Here is a 13,313-nt window from a genome sequence, read left to right as displayed (position 1 = left end):
AAGCACTCTTATTTCTCTCGAGGTCGCTGGTGGCGCGGAGGAGGAGGAGGTCGGTGCCCTCTTCTCGAGGACGATGGCAGCGCAGAGGAGGACCTCGGCGCATCCTCCTCTCCCTCCCGAGTCGGCGCGAATATGGGAGGAGACAACGTCGGCCGGGATGCATCGTTCCCAACGGCGAGTCCTCTCTTTCCCTCTCTGTGGGATGCGGCGTCGACCATGAAGTCCGGCACGAGAGAGAGCTGGGCCTCCGCCTTCTCCGCCACAGCTCCTCACCGAGATGGTGTCCCCCGATCCTGCCGGTTGGTCCGTCTTCTCCGCGCTCGATGTCCAGCAGCCTACCGCCTGCTCCAGATCTGCGACACCGGCGACTGATTCACACACGCTGCCAATTCTAATTCGCCGATTGGACCACTGAAATATCAGGGTCGTCCTCGGCGGTGGCGTACCCGTGAAGCCAACCTTCGTGACCCGGCATCCTCCTCACCATCAGCCCTTCCGAGATGTAGTGGCATGATCCACGGCGCCTTGCTGGGCGCGGCCTTCCGCGATGAAGGTTTCCGTCGGCACGGCCGCGTTGCTGCTCTCTCCAGGTTAAGTATGGGTTGCCTCTACCTTTCCTCCCGATTGGGTGGCCTCTGTTTTCTAACTTCTTTCTCCTGTTGTAATTCTGATGCGTGCCAGTATAGGGTTCGAGGCAGACAGAGCACGCAGTCGTTGATGGAGGCATTGTGGGTGCTGATGTGGGCTAAGATGGCGGAGGACAGACATAGGAGACCATGAGAACTTCGTGCACGAGCTTGCTGGCTTTTCTGGCGACCACCACAGCGGGCAACCCGGCGGCCAGGTGACCTCATTCTTCTCCTCCTTCACATCTCTAATCTCTTCTATGTCTTCAGTTTCAGTTTCAGTCCAGTCAGGACACAGGCCTTAGCATGTGCAGATTGTGGACGGTAGTTATTTTTGTTAAGCAGCATGCTGTATTGATATTGATCCGTACAGTAGTGGAGAATAATGAACGCACTATATACGAAATGTGTACTCTCTTTCTCATATTGCTCCATATAAATCAATTGGCATCAATGAAGTGCTCTGTCTGCTTATCCTTTCGTGTTTGTCTTTCAGACTTCTTGCTCACTTCTTTTGACATGTCATGTTGTCGGATGGTGTCTCAATTGGTATGATTGTCTAACATCTAGCTGAATTTAGATGGAAATTAAATTAATATGTTTCCGTTGATCTTTTTATGTGCTGGATAAATAATCATGATTGGGATGATGTGTCAGGTACAAAATAATCTGTGAGAACTTGCAGATCAAATTGCAGAGAGACTAAGGTTGTGAACATGACAGTGGTCATTGCTACCATGCTTCCGCTGATCTTTTTATGTGCTGATTAAGTAAATATTGGCACCGTTGTATTGGCCGGTGAGCCATTAACAACTAAGCTAACAAGTGGCATAGTTGATTATTTTGTACTACTTCCAATTATAGTTTTTGTCCAAGTTGAAGTTTGAGATGCGCTTCTATGTATGTTAGATCAGTTCCATGCTGATATTGAAGGAACAACATAAGCTTTCAGGTGATGCCTAAGTCGTTCAGAAAATTGATTTTATGATCTAAGATTTCTCATGCTCATTGCTTAACATTGGCACTATTATTTCCTGTGTCCGCAGTCTTTTTCGAGAACCCACAACATCCAATGATTATTGTTGAACAGACATGCCATATATTTGTAGGCTGATACTTATGTAATGCAAAATGGAAGTAGACTAGGCAAGCAGAAAGTTTGATTTTGTTCGACAGCTTCTCTTCTGTTCCTCATATATAACGGAGTTTTTCCAAATCATGCAGATAATTTGTTTTCTATTAAGAAGCTAATAGTCTATAGGGGATGGTGCATTCTCACGGAAGCTTCTCTTATGTTCCACATATATAACAGAGTTTTTCCTAAACCTAAATCATGCAGATAGATTGTTTTCTATTAAGAAGCTAATAGCCTTTAGGAGATGGTACATTCTCACTACCTACTTTATCCAGGATGAAAGTTTGAGGCTTATATATTATGTAAAGATCAACATGTATATTGAAATGCATGTATTATCTTTGATTTCAAGGCCATCATTTTTTTACTATTGATTGTACTACTTCAAATCTGCGATGCATTGATCCATTTTAATTTCAAAATTGGGCACTATCTTAGAATGCACTGAGGCAAATAGGGCCTATAATATAACAACTGTAGGATTCGCATGGTCTTTATATAACCAAGATGCGCACGTTTTTTTTTTCTTTCCCTTGTGAGTACAAAACTGGGAAAGATTCGAGATCTAGCTGGGCAAGTGGCCGGTTGACAACATATCTGATGGTATCGGTTATGTTCCTTTTTTATGTGCCATCGCATTATTCTTGCTGTTGTTTTCTTGACTTCAGTTTAGCTTTGTGCCTCACTTGCGGCTTCTCTAGGTTATGCATCGAAGTTTATATGACTTGGACTTCATTGTTTCTGACCATGAGGTACACCTCCACAAATCCACACATATACACTCTTTCTGCATAAATTCCTTGAATTATCAGAAATAATTTTGGCCCTTTGCCAAAAAAAAATGTACCACAATCCAGATTTTCTATACGATTATCACAGAAAAATTTGAAATAAACGTTCACCACCATGAAGATAATCCAAGATTTTGATTTAGCAAATCTTTTGATTTCCTGCACCACGCACCATTCAGATACTGGTTCTAAGAATTTTTGTGTATGTAAGAAGTGAGAATTTAGGAGGTAAGGCATTGTAATATGGAAGACCATGATGGTATGCAATTGTGTATGTAAGAAAGTGGTGTGTAAGTTTGTTTATTTTGTCAGTTGGGCCCTCTATGTTGATGTTCATTCACGAGCATTGGAAACACATGAACATGATGAAAGATCATAATGGAAGATCTGAGCAATGATCATCCACGCTGGATTAGTGTTTCATTTATACTAAAGATGACGCAGCAAGTTTTTTCCGTTCAAATTGTAAGCTTTTCTATTTACGGGATCTCAGTGCAGATTCTTTTATAGGATACCTGTTGCTGCTAAATTTTTTTGCATGCTCTCAAAGTTGAGTGATATGAACAATAATTTTACTTATTATATTGTGGTACTTAACGTGCAAATATTACTTGCCTTTTGCCTCAACGAGTGTGACCAGCACCTCACGGCATGCAGAAGATGAAAAAGGTGAGGCGACATCTGAAATCGGAAACGTGGTATATCGAGAAATAGGAAACTGTTTGTGACAACATGAACATCTTTTTTTTGTACTTCAAGTACATGTAAATTTCATGCCATTGCGTGCATCACATCTAAATCACTTGCAGTTTGACCAGCCGAGTCATTACCATTGGTATATAACTGTTTGTTCCAATGTGAATGTTTTTTCTTGGCACTGCAAATATGTAGGTTCTGCTTCTGTGTGGTTTATATGTCTTTTTTATTCAATCCCCTTCTATGTATACTGATGCTCTGTCTTTTTCTTTATGTCACCTGCATTTCAATTGGTCGAAGGGACTAATGTTAGTGCTTCACTTAAATAATATGTACCACTTTTGTGAGCCGGCTATTTTCCTGCTTCATCTTCTCTTACAGATGCCTACTCAGTACTCACTAATGTTGCCAGCTTTCTAAATAATATATTACTTGAAACATTGAATCCCCTCTCACTTACGTTACTTCAAGCTACATTCTTATATAATTTTTTTATTATACCTGAGACAATGTTCAAGTTCTTATTCCCTCTTCAATGTGTTTCTACTTTATTGGCCCAATCAGTATTATAAGGTATCTGTTTTTTCAGATATTCTTATATTTTTTATGGTTAGCACCAATCTTCAGTTCTTACTTTGTGTATATATTATTGTGGATCCTAAAGAAACACTAAACCGTTTTTTAAAATTCTAGGGATGAAGGATGTGTACCAGCTAACCGCATGAATCAGTTCAGAGACCAACTGAAGGAAGGTTCAGTTTACAACTTCAAAGCATTCATCGTAGGCTAGACGCAAAAGAAGTACAGAGCTAATGATCATCTATACAGAACCAAGATTAGCGAGATCACAAAGATGGAGTAAGGTAGTGGTAAAAAATTATAGTTACTCAATGGTACTTGTGATTTCTGTGAATGGACGGCACTTTTCATTTATTATTGAAATGGTGAACGCTGATGGTTTGGCCATGTACCTTGCCCTACGTCACGTCCAGATATCCTACAGGTCGATATGGTGAGTTTTGTTAAGTTTAATGTCTATACTCGCTGTTTTATCAACGTATGCAAAGCTCTTTTTTTTTTTGGTGATTTCAGTTAAGCTAGCAGTGACTTTCTGTCCTTTTTGCTGTTGAGTTCTCCAATGTGTCCCTCCAGTTTTGGGTTACTAGATATGTGTTAGGAGTTCTTTTTGTTTGCCCCACAAGGGGAGGTGGGTATTACACGATTCATTGAGTTCTAATATCTTTGATCGGTTAGTTTTCCCTGCATACTTGAATGAGCATGATCCATTGAGTATTAATTCTTGAATATGTTAGTTCTTCATCTGTTGTATTGAATGACGGACTACTTTTGGTTCAGTGCGGTCAAGTGGCTACTTTTCAGAAATTGAATGATTGAGCCACATTATTGGGCCAATCAGTACTAATTGTCGAATATGTTGGTTCTTCCTAATATTTTCTTGCGTTGGCTACTTATTAGGTGATGCAGCTGCAATGGAGAAAACCTCATCTAACACTCAAGAGATGTCGCCTCCTCTGTCCAGATCCCACTACACAAGTGATGGATCAAGTTGCTGCTGAACCTAGAAGAAAAGATATTGGAGGGGCCAATGTTGGAGTTGACAACGAAGGAAGTCGATGATGGAAGTGAGCACACACTGGATTAATGTTTGTTTTGGATAGTGTCAAGATAACATAATTAATGACAAGGTGAATATATGATCAGCAGTTCTAAGCTTCCTTGTGACAATGCACTCTTTTTATAGAGAGAATAATATGCTAATTGATGTGGCTTACTTTGTACTCGAATTATCAGCATTTATGTTCTGAAAGTGTAGTGTATTGGGCCATCGATCATGTTGTTGGGGATTTGTTGCTATTTTTTCCATGCATTTGCCTTTTTCCTCCTGACTACCCCAAGGGCAGAGGATAACTAAGCAGCCCAACACGCCCATACTCCTGAAGAAAAAACAATGAATGTCTTATTATCTTTTTATCTGATGACGAAAATAGTAACACCCAAGCAGTAGACCAGGCGCGGCGTCCCGCCACGCCGGCCATTGCTAGTTTTATCAAAGGTACACACGGAAAAGACACGGTGAAGAGCCTGTCTCTAGCGAATTCCTGTGGCGCGCGTTGGCGAAGAGAGGAAATAGCGCGAAAGTAAAAGATCGCGTGAAAGAAATTTTCCGACGGTGCGGAGTTTTATGTTCGGCGCCAAATATTAAGACGGTTAGGATATTAGAGTTTTATGTGGAGCATCTCGAACAGAGCTTCGGGTCAAACAAGCTTTCTTCCCTATTCTCTCGCCACGGCCGCCCTCGCGCCGCCCCCACGTCTGGATCGCAGCAGCACCGCCCCGCAGCAGCGCCACTGTGCCGTCGCTACACCGGCAGGATCTTGCATCCGACTCGCCCCCGCAAGCGGATCCAGTCGTAGCTGCCCCGGCGAGAAAGGACCGATGCCCCGCCAGAAAGAATCGATCACTTCAAACTCTGCAGAAATCATCCACGACGGGCTGGGAGCCTCCTGCATATCTTACCTCCTGAGTCTGATCCCCATAGCCGCCACCCCTCTGATCTCACCATATCTGGGATTAATCGCCGCCCTCCCCAATTCAGAACCTAGAGGAAATACGAAGGTATATACTGCCGCAGCTTGAAGACTAAGTCTTTCCAATTATTTGTTTCAGATTTCTTCCTCGTGTGCGTTCCGATTATATCTGCATGAGTATATTTGTTAGTGCGCGCACACCAAGTGAAACAAGATGTTTTGCCGTGAATATGCCCATCGGGCGGGAAGCTACAGATGCTGTTTGATCTACATGCGACAATCATGGGATTCTAGCTTATCTCTATGTCTAACATTCCCCCTCAATCTGAACCTACAGTAATTAGGTTGAGATTGGTACGTAATTTCTGAAGCATTTGCTTGTTTACCGGTTTTGTGAATGCATCGGCTATCTGATCAGCGGAAGACACAAACCGAACCTCCAAAGCTCCAAGTGCCACCTTCTCTCTCACAAAATGAAAATCAACCTCGATGTGTTTAGTACGTGCATGAAACACCGGGTTGGCTGTCAAGTAGGTGGCGCCCAAATTATCGCACCAAAGCACCGGTGGTCGTGGCTGGGCAATACGAAGCTCCTTAAGCAATGACTGCAACCATGTCGCTTCGGCAGTCCCGTTGGCTAGCGCTTTGTACTCGGCCTCCGTAGATGAGCGAGATACTGTTGGCTGCTTTCGAGCACTCCAGGAGATAAGATTAGGTCCAAAGAACACGACGAAACCTCCGGTGGATCTCCTATCATCAGTGCAACCTGCCCAGTCCGCGTCTGTGAACACACTGATAAGTGTTGAAGAAGACTTGCGAATTTGCAAGCCAGTATTGGTTGTACCCTTCACATAACGCAGGATGTGCTTCACCGCCTCCCAATGAACATCTGTTGGCTTCGACAAGAACTGACAGACTTTGTTCACCGCAAATGAAATATCTGGGCGTGTGAGGGTAAGATACTGCAATGCTCCAACAACGCTCCAATATTGGAATGCATCATCATCACTAAGGGAGTGGCCGAGCTCTCGAGAAAGCTTCTCCTGGGTACACATTGGCGTAGTAACGGACTTGCAATTCTCCGTACGAGTCCGATTAAGAAGATCAAGTGAGTACTTCTGTTGAGTCAGACTGATGCCCCCTGAATTGCGAGTCACTTCAATGCCAAGGAAATAATTCAGCGGTCCAAGATCCTTAACAGGAAAAGAGTGCTGAAGTTGTTGGAGAAGGCGATCAGCAGCGGCAACCGTCGAGCTAGCAATCACAATATCATCGACATAGACCAGCATATAAATAGTGACACCATCTCGACGGAAGATAAACAAGGAGGTGTCAGCGGCTGAAGTGGTGAATCCCAACTGCTGCAGGCGATCACTTAACCGAGAGTACCAAGCGCGAGGCGATTGCTTCAAGCCATACAACGCCTTCTGCAACTTGCAAACATAGTCCGGATGCTGAGGATCCTGAAAGCCAGGGGGCTGCTGCATGTATGCTGTCTCGGTCAACACACCGTGAAGGAAAGCATTGCTGATGTCAACTTGTCGAAGATGCCAATCACGCGAGACGGCAAGAGAAAGAACAAGTCGCACCGTGGCTGGTTTAACAACCGGACTGAAAGTGTCGAGGTAGTCGATGCCGTACTGCTGCGTGAAGCCCCGAGCCACCAAGCGAGCTTTGTATTTGTCAATGGAGCCATCAGCTTTGTGCTTCAATTTGTACACCCACTTGGAACTGATAATATTCTGGCCGGGAGGACGTGGAACAAGGATCCATGTGGCGTTGTCATGAAGGGCCTGAACTTCTGCGTCCATAGCAGACCTCCAGTTAGGATCAGCAAGCGCCGTGCGGTACGAAGACGGCTCGGCAAGAAAAGCTCGACGACGAGGGTCGTAACAGACAGTGCCGTCTGTGCGGTTAAGTGGCTTGGAGATGGCATTCCGGGAGCGCGTGACAGGACGCGCAGGTGCTGCAGGAGTCGTGGAAGCCGGCGCTGATGATGCAGCCGCGGGAGATGGGGGTGCCGATGATGATGTAGAGGCGTCCCCAGCTGAAGTGGGCGATGCAGCGGGCGACAAGGGCGGCGCAGGCGCCGAAGTCGACAGCTCCGCGTCGAGGCGCGATGTGAGCGAGTCGCCCGCGATGGCCGTCCCACGCGGCGCGGGCGAGGAGAACACGTCCCCAGGGGCAGGGCGGGCTGGCGAAAGAGGCCCAGCATGTCCTCGGGGCGACGCCCCATGCAGATCGATCGCGCCTTCGTCGATCACGGGTGCAGCAGCGTGCCTGGCAGGATCGGGCGACGCAGCAAACGTATTGCCTGTACCTGAAATAGAACGAGAACTGCTCGGGGCAGGGTCAGAAGGCTCCAACAAAGTAAGGTTGTATTTTCTCACGCGATCGTCATATAATACCGGCTCAGAAAGAGGAAAATATGAGGGTGGTGATGCAGAAGATGGAGCCGAGTGAGAATTGGTGGAAAAGGGAAAAACCGTTTCGTCAAACACGACATCGCGTGAAATATAAACGCGCCCGGTAGATCGATCAAGACACTTATACCCTTTATGCATGGAGCTATACCCAAGAAAAACACATTGTCGAGACCGAAAGGATAGCTTACGGTTGTTGTACGGCCGTAAGTTTGGCCAGCATGCGCTCCCAAAGGAGCGAAGAAAGGAATAATCCGGTTGTTCATTGAAGAGGCGAAAAAGTGGAGAGGCATTTTTGAGAGTGCGAGTAGGCATGCGATTGATAAGATAGACGGCGGTGAGAAACGCTTCATCCCAAAAACGAACTGGGAGAGAAGAATGAGCGAGCAAAGCAATGCCCGTTTCAACAATATGTCTATGCTTGCGTTCGGCAATGCCATTTTGGGCGGAAGTATGTGGACATGAAACGCGGTGAACAATGCCTTCGTCACGGAAAAATTTGTTTAAACGGTGATATTCGCCCCCCCAATCGGATTGAACAGTAAGGATTTTGGAATTAAAAAGGCGCTCGACATGTTTTTGAAAGGAGTAGAAAGCCGACTCAACATCGGACTTGTGTTTAAGCAAACAAATCCAGGTAAATCGGCTAAAATCATCGAGAAAACTCACATAATATTTAAACCCACCAACAGAGGTGACAGCGGGACCCCAAACATCGGAGTGAATAAGTTCAAGAGGACTGTGGGTTACATGAGTAGAACGATGAAAAGGTAATTGGTGCACTTTGGCACACTGACACGCATCACAAATAGACGACTCACTCGAAGGTGCACAAGCTATTTTATTTGTCCTAAGGACCAAATCGACGACGCTTTTAGATGGATGACCGAGCCTCTCATGCCAGCGATCGGTGGAGACTTTCACGCTGGAGAGACCATGACGAATGGCAGCTAACACGGAAGAGGTGGAGCTTGGCACCGGGTAGAGGCCATCATGGCAATCACCGCGAAGAAGAACCCTCCTCGTGGCTCGATCCTTGATAAAAAAATAAAAAGGATGGAATTCAACAAAAACGTCATTATCATAGGCAAGCTTGTGAACCGAAAGCAAATTTTTGCTAAGTCGAGGAACATATAACACATGATTAAGGTGCAATGGTTTGGAAGAGCCGGTAAGACATGAACGACCAACGTGAGAAATATGCAAACCTTGCCCGTTGGCGACCTGGACGGTGTCCTTGCCGGAGTAGCGCTCATTCATGTGGAGGCGGTCGAGGTCGCTGGTGAGGTGGTCGGTGGCGCCCGAGTCCATGTACCAGTTGGGGTCGACGGAGTAGGACCCAGCCTGAGCAGCATTGGCGGACCGCGCACCACGGTCACGGTTGTCCTCCGGCTGGAACGCGTGGTTGAAGCGCTGGCGGCAACGAAGGGCATCATGGCCGTACTTGGAGCAGACCTGGCACTTGGGGCCGTTGCGACGCTGCTGTCCGTTGCCGTTGTTGTTGCGCCGCTGCTGCGGCTGCTGACCGGGGCGACCACCTCCTTGTGCACCGCCCTGGCCACCCTGTCCCGGGTGACCAACAGGAGCGCTGCGGTTGCCATCCGAGTGGCGAGCGACGGAGTTGGCGGAGGAGTGGATGTCGCCCATGGAGGCCTGCTGCTCGAGGCGGAGCTCGGCGCCGACGAGGTAGGCGTAGAAGCTGTCGAGGCTGACCGTGTCGGCGCGAGTGGTGAGGGAGACGACCAGCGGCTCGTACTCGGAGCCTAACCCGGCGAGCATGTAGCCGAGCACCTCGTCCTCCTTGAGGGGCACGCCAATGGCCGCCATGGAGTCGGCGAGGGACTTCATCCGGTTGAAGTACTCGGTGGCCGTAAGATCCTTCTTGCGGGTGTTGGAGAGCTGGTAACGGATCTGCATCAGGCGCGCCCGATTCTGCGACGAGAACATCGCGTGGAGCGAAGCCCACACGGCCGCCGAGGTGGTGAGCTGCGTCATCTGGCCCACGAGGTCCTCGGACATGGAGCCCAGCAGCGCAATGAGGACCAGCTGGTCCTGCTGGTACCAGCGCAGGAACGCCGGATTGGCGGCCTCGCGAGCGGCGTCACCGGTGCCCTCGGTGATGGTCGGCGGAGGCGCGACGATGGAGCCGTCGACGTAGCCGAACAGGTGCGCGGCGTGCAGAGCGGGCACAGCCTGCGTCTTCCACAGGAGAAAATTCCCCCGGTTGAGGCGGATGGTGATGAGGCTCGTGATGGAGTTGATGGAGACGGCAGGAGCAGGCGTAGGCGGGGCGGCCATGATCGGGCCGACGAGAGCATCAGAGGTTGCAGGGAGGGTGGACATGGTGGAGAGGAGATGAACGGAACGGAACCAATCTGATACCAAGTGAAACAAGATGTTTTGCCGTGAATATGCCCATCGGGCGGGAAGCTACAGATGCTGTTTGATCTACATGCGACAATCATGGGATTCTAGCTTATCTCTATGTCTAACACACCAAGTGTTTGATTTTTGTTTTCTGCCACTCTGTCTATGGTTTAGAATTTCGGGGGGCTCCTGAGGCCTGAGGGGACAGAGTTGACTGTTTGACATCGGATTATTCTTCATCAAGGTATTACCTTACCATCTACCTCTTTTAAAGTGTCTTTTATGTCAACTATGTGTTCACAGAATCTGGTACTTGTTCCTGTAGATGGTGTCCCTTTGTATAGTCGATTCGAGGAAGGTTGTTTATATCTGGTAGCAATTGATTTGGCTAGAGTGGACGAGAAATTCTGAAACTAGGTCCACACAATCATTACCTAGGTTAGGTCAGCGTCTTAATAATTATTGTAGCAAACTGAAAACACTTGTAATCACCACTACTAATAAAAGAGCGATAATTCAAAGAATATTAAGTATCCATACACACTAGGAAGAAAAAGTTTTGCTAGGAAGAGGAAGGAAGTGGTAATTATCGATTGCTTGATTTGTCTATCTTTTTTCTCCTTTTGTCTCATACTTTGACATTTGTAATATTCCAGGAAGATACTCTTGGAAGGGAGGTGGATTGAGCAACTTTCTTTGATGAATGCCATAAAACTAAGGATGGCGTTTATGTCAATGCGTTAACTGAGGAAAAAATGGTATTGATTCTTTTATAGTGGAGTAACTATGCATAATTTGGTATTGGCTCACATTTCTACAAAAGCCCTAGGTTTGGTTGCTTATGGTTTGTACTTTTGATATACACTAAGAGATCAATATGCATATCCTAGTACCTTTTGTGATGATTGAATGTTCCATGTATTATTGGTTCACATGAACATTGCCTTGTTGTAGAAAATGCTCCATCAGTGTAGATAGACCTCCAAAGAACTTGGTTGTACAACAATGGTCATTGATATTGATAGGGTGAATATCAAGATTGAAGCTACATAAATGATCCATGAGTACGTGTTGTGTTCCTTCTGGCAATATGATTAGTAAAGAGGTAATTTATGTTGGATAAATATTTTCAAGAGTGTCACGATTCCTAACGTTAATCACTGTTCTACCCAGCTGAATATTGGTTGTTCTATACGGTTCAAAGTATATGGCTCATCTTTAAATTGGTGTCTGCCTACAGTAGTTATGTTACTACACTTTATTAAACCTACCTATGATTATGCTATATATTATTTTCTTGATGGATCTATAGTTTTGACATAACTTCTCCAATATATAATCTTTTCAATAGCATGTACATGATTTTTTTTCACTGTTTACTCTACTTGTAAAATTGGTTGCCCTCTAATTAATTTTTTTTAGAATGAGGTATATATGAAATTGGCTGAGAAAAAGTTAGATGGGCATGAACTTACCGAGGAAGATTATGAAAAAGGCATGAAATATGTATTTGGGAAGGACCACCCTGGTCGTGTCCGTGGCATGGGCCCAACAACCCCATCGAAGTATTTTCGTGGGAGGTTTTTCACTCTGTCAAGAGATGAAGGAAGAACTAGCACTAGTAGCGCACAAGATGGTCTCATGAAATTTGTGTTGTCCTATCTTGTGGAGAAGTACCCAGAAGATGATCTGCTTTCACGTCCACCACCACATCTTAGAAGGCAGCTGGTATTTACAAACATAAATATTTTTATGCTCTCACTTGAAAATGCATATTTCTTTCACATATAACAAATCAGAAAAATAAAATGATTTTTTCCTTTGAATGGCAGGTTTCTGACGGGAAGAGGATTCAATTGTCACCTAACAAGTCGACGTCAACTTCCGGAGAATCGCCCTGAAGCAAGTCAGGAATAGGAAATATTTACCTAGAAACTGAATCATAATAGTTATAATTGCAGATATTTATTATATTATAAAGACATCTGGTAGTCAAGAGTTTGCATTTGTGATATTAGGTTCTTTTCTGAACTATTTCGTTGTACCTTACAGATTGCTTTGTGTTCTGGCTGAACACTATTAGTAAAATTGTCCTTTTCTTTCTCAATATTTTGTGCCTTTATCTTGCTGATGTTATGTAATAGATACCTACTGTGATGTTGGCCAAAAATTATGCATAATGTATGTAGGTAATTATATACCTGCTATTCATAAACATTATACAATAAAGTAGACGGACCGTATCAAGCAAAACAGAAAACTGTCTCTTTTGTTTTGGCTTAGACACGAGAAAACCATCTCTACCAATATGATAGCCATCTCTAAGGAATTACTCCCATCTTTCACATTTCAAAACTAGAGATGGGTATAATTTGAATTAGAGACGGTTGTTGGCATGTCAAGTGAATTATATTGGAATTTGAATTCACTACCTAGCGAAGGACTTGATCGTATCTAGTGATCGTCTCTAGTTGAGACATGGTTATCAAAACCGTCTTTACATGTTTGACACGGTTGCTATGGCAACGGTCATAAGACGGGTGGTAGAACCATCTCTAGACCTTGTAGAGACGGGTAAAACCGTGGCTACAAGGCATAAAACCCGTCGCTAGATGCTGATTTTGCTGTAGTGACACCATACGTTTAATGCTTTGTTTACAGCAAGCCGGTGAGATTGACAACCTCACTGTTAAGTTGGGGCAAAGTATTGTGATTGTGTTGTGGAG

The 13,313-nt window shown here is 45.3% G+C and overlaps 1 long non-coding RNA gene across 3 annotated transcripts; it reads left to right on the top strand.

Annotated features, from left to right (window-relative positions):
* The first annotated feature begins 220 nt into the window (after positions 1–220).
* On the top strand, positions 221–5,053 carry LOC124679332. Of its 3 annotated transcripts, none has more exons than XR_006994928.1 (3): positions 221–590; positions 687–4,260; positions 4,725–5,053. It is a non-coding gene; the product is annotated as an uncharacterized LOC124679332 (long non-coding RNA). The 3 variants fall into 3 exon arrangements; XR_006994929.1 differs by having other exon boundaries at positions 221–844; positions 1,123–4,260; XR_006994927.1 differs by having other exon boundaries at positions 221–4,260.
* Positions 5,054–13,313: the final 8,260 nt, after the last annotated feature.

Source organism: Lolium rigidum, chromosome 7, assembly GCF_022539505.1.
Source record: "Lolium rigidum isolate FL_2022 chromosome 7, APGP_CSIRO_Lrig_0.1, whole genome shotgun sequence".
In the NCBI taxonomy this organism is placed as follows: domain Eukaryota; kingdom Viridiplantae; phylum Streptophyta; class Magnoliopsida; order Poales; family Poaceae; genus Lolium; species Lolium rigidum.
The sequence above is the reverse complement of the archived record's forward strand: the minus strand, read 5'-3'. Positions and strand labels throughout refer to the sequence as shown.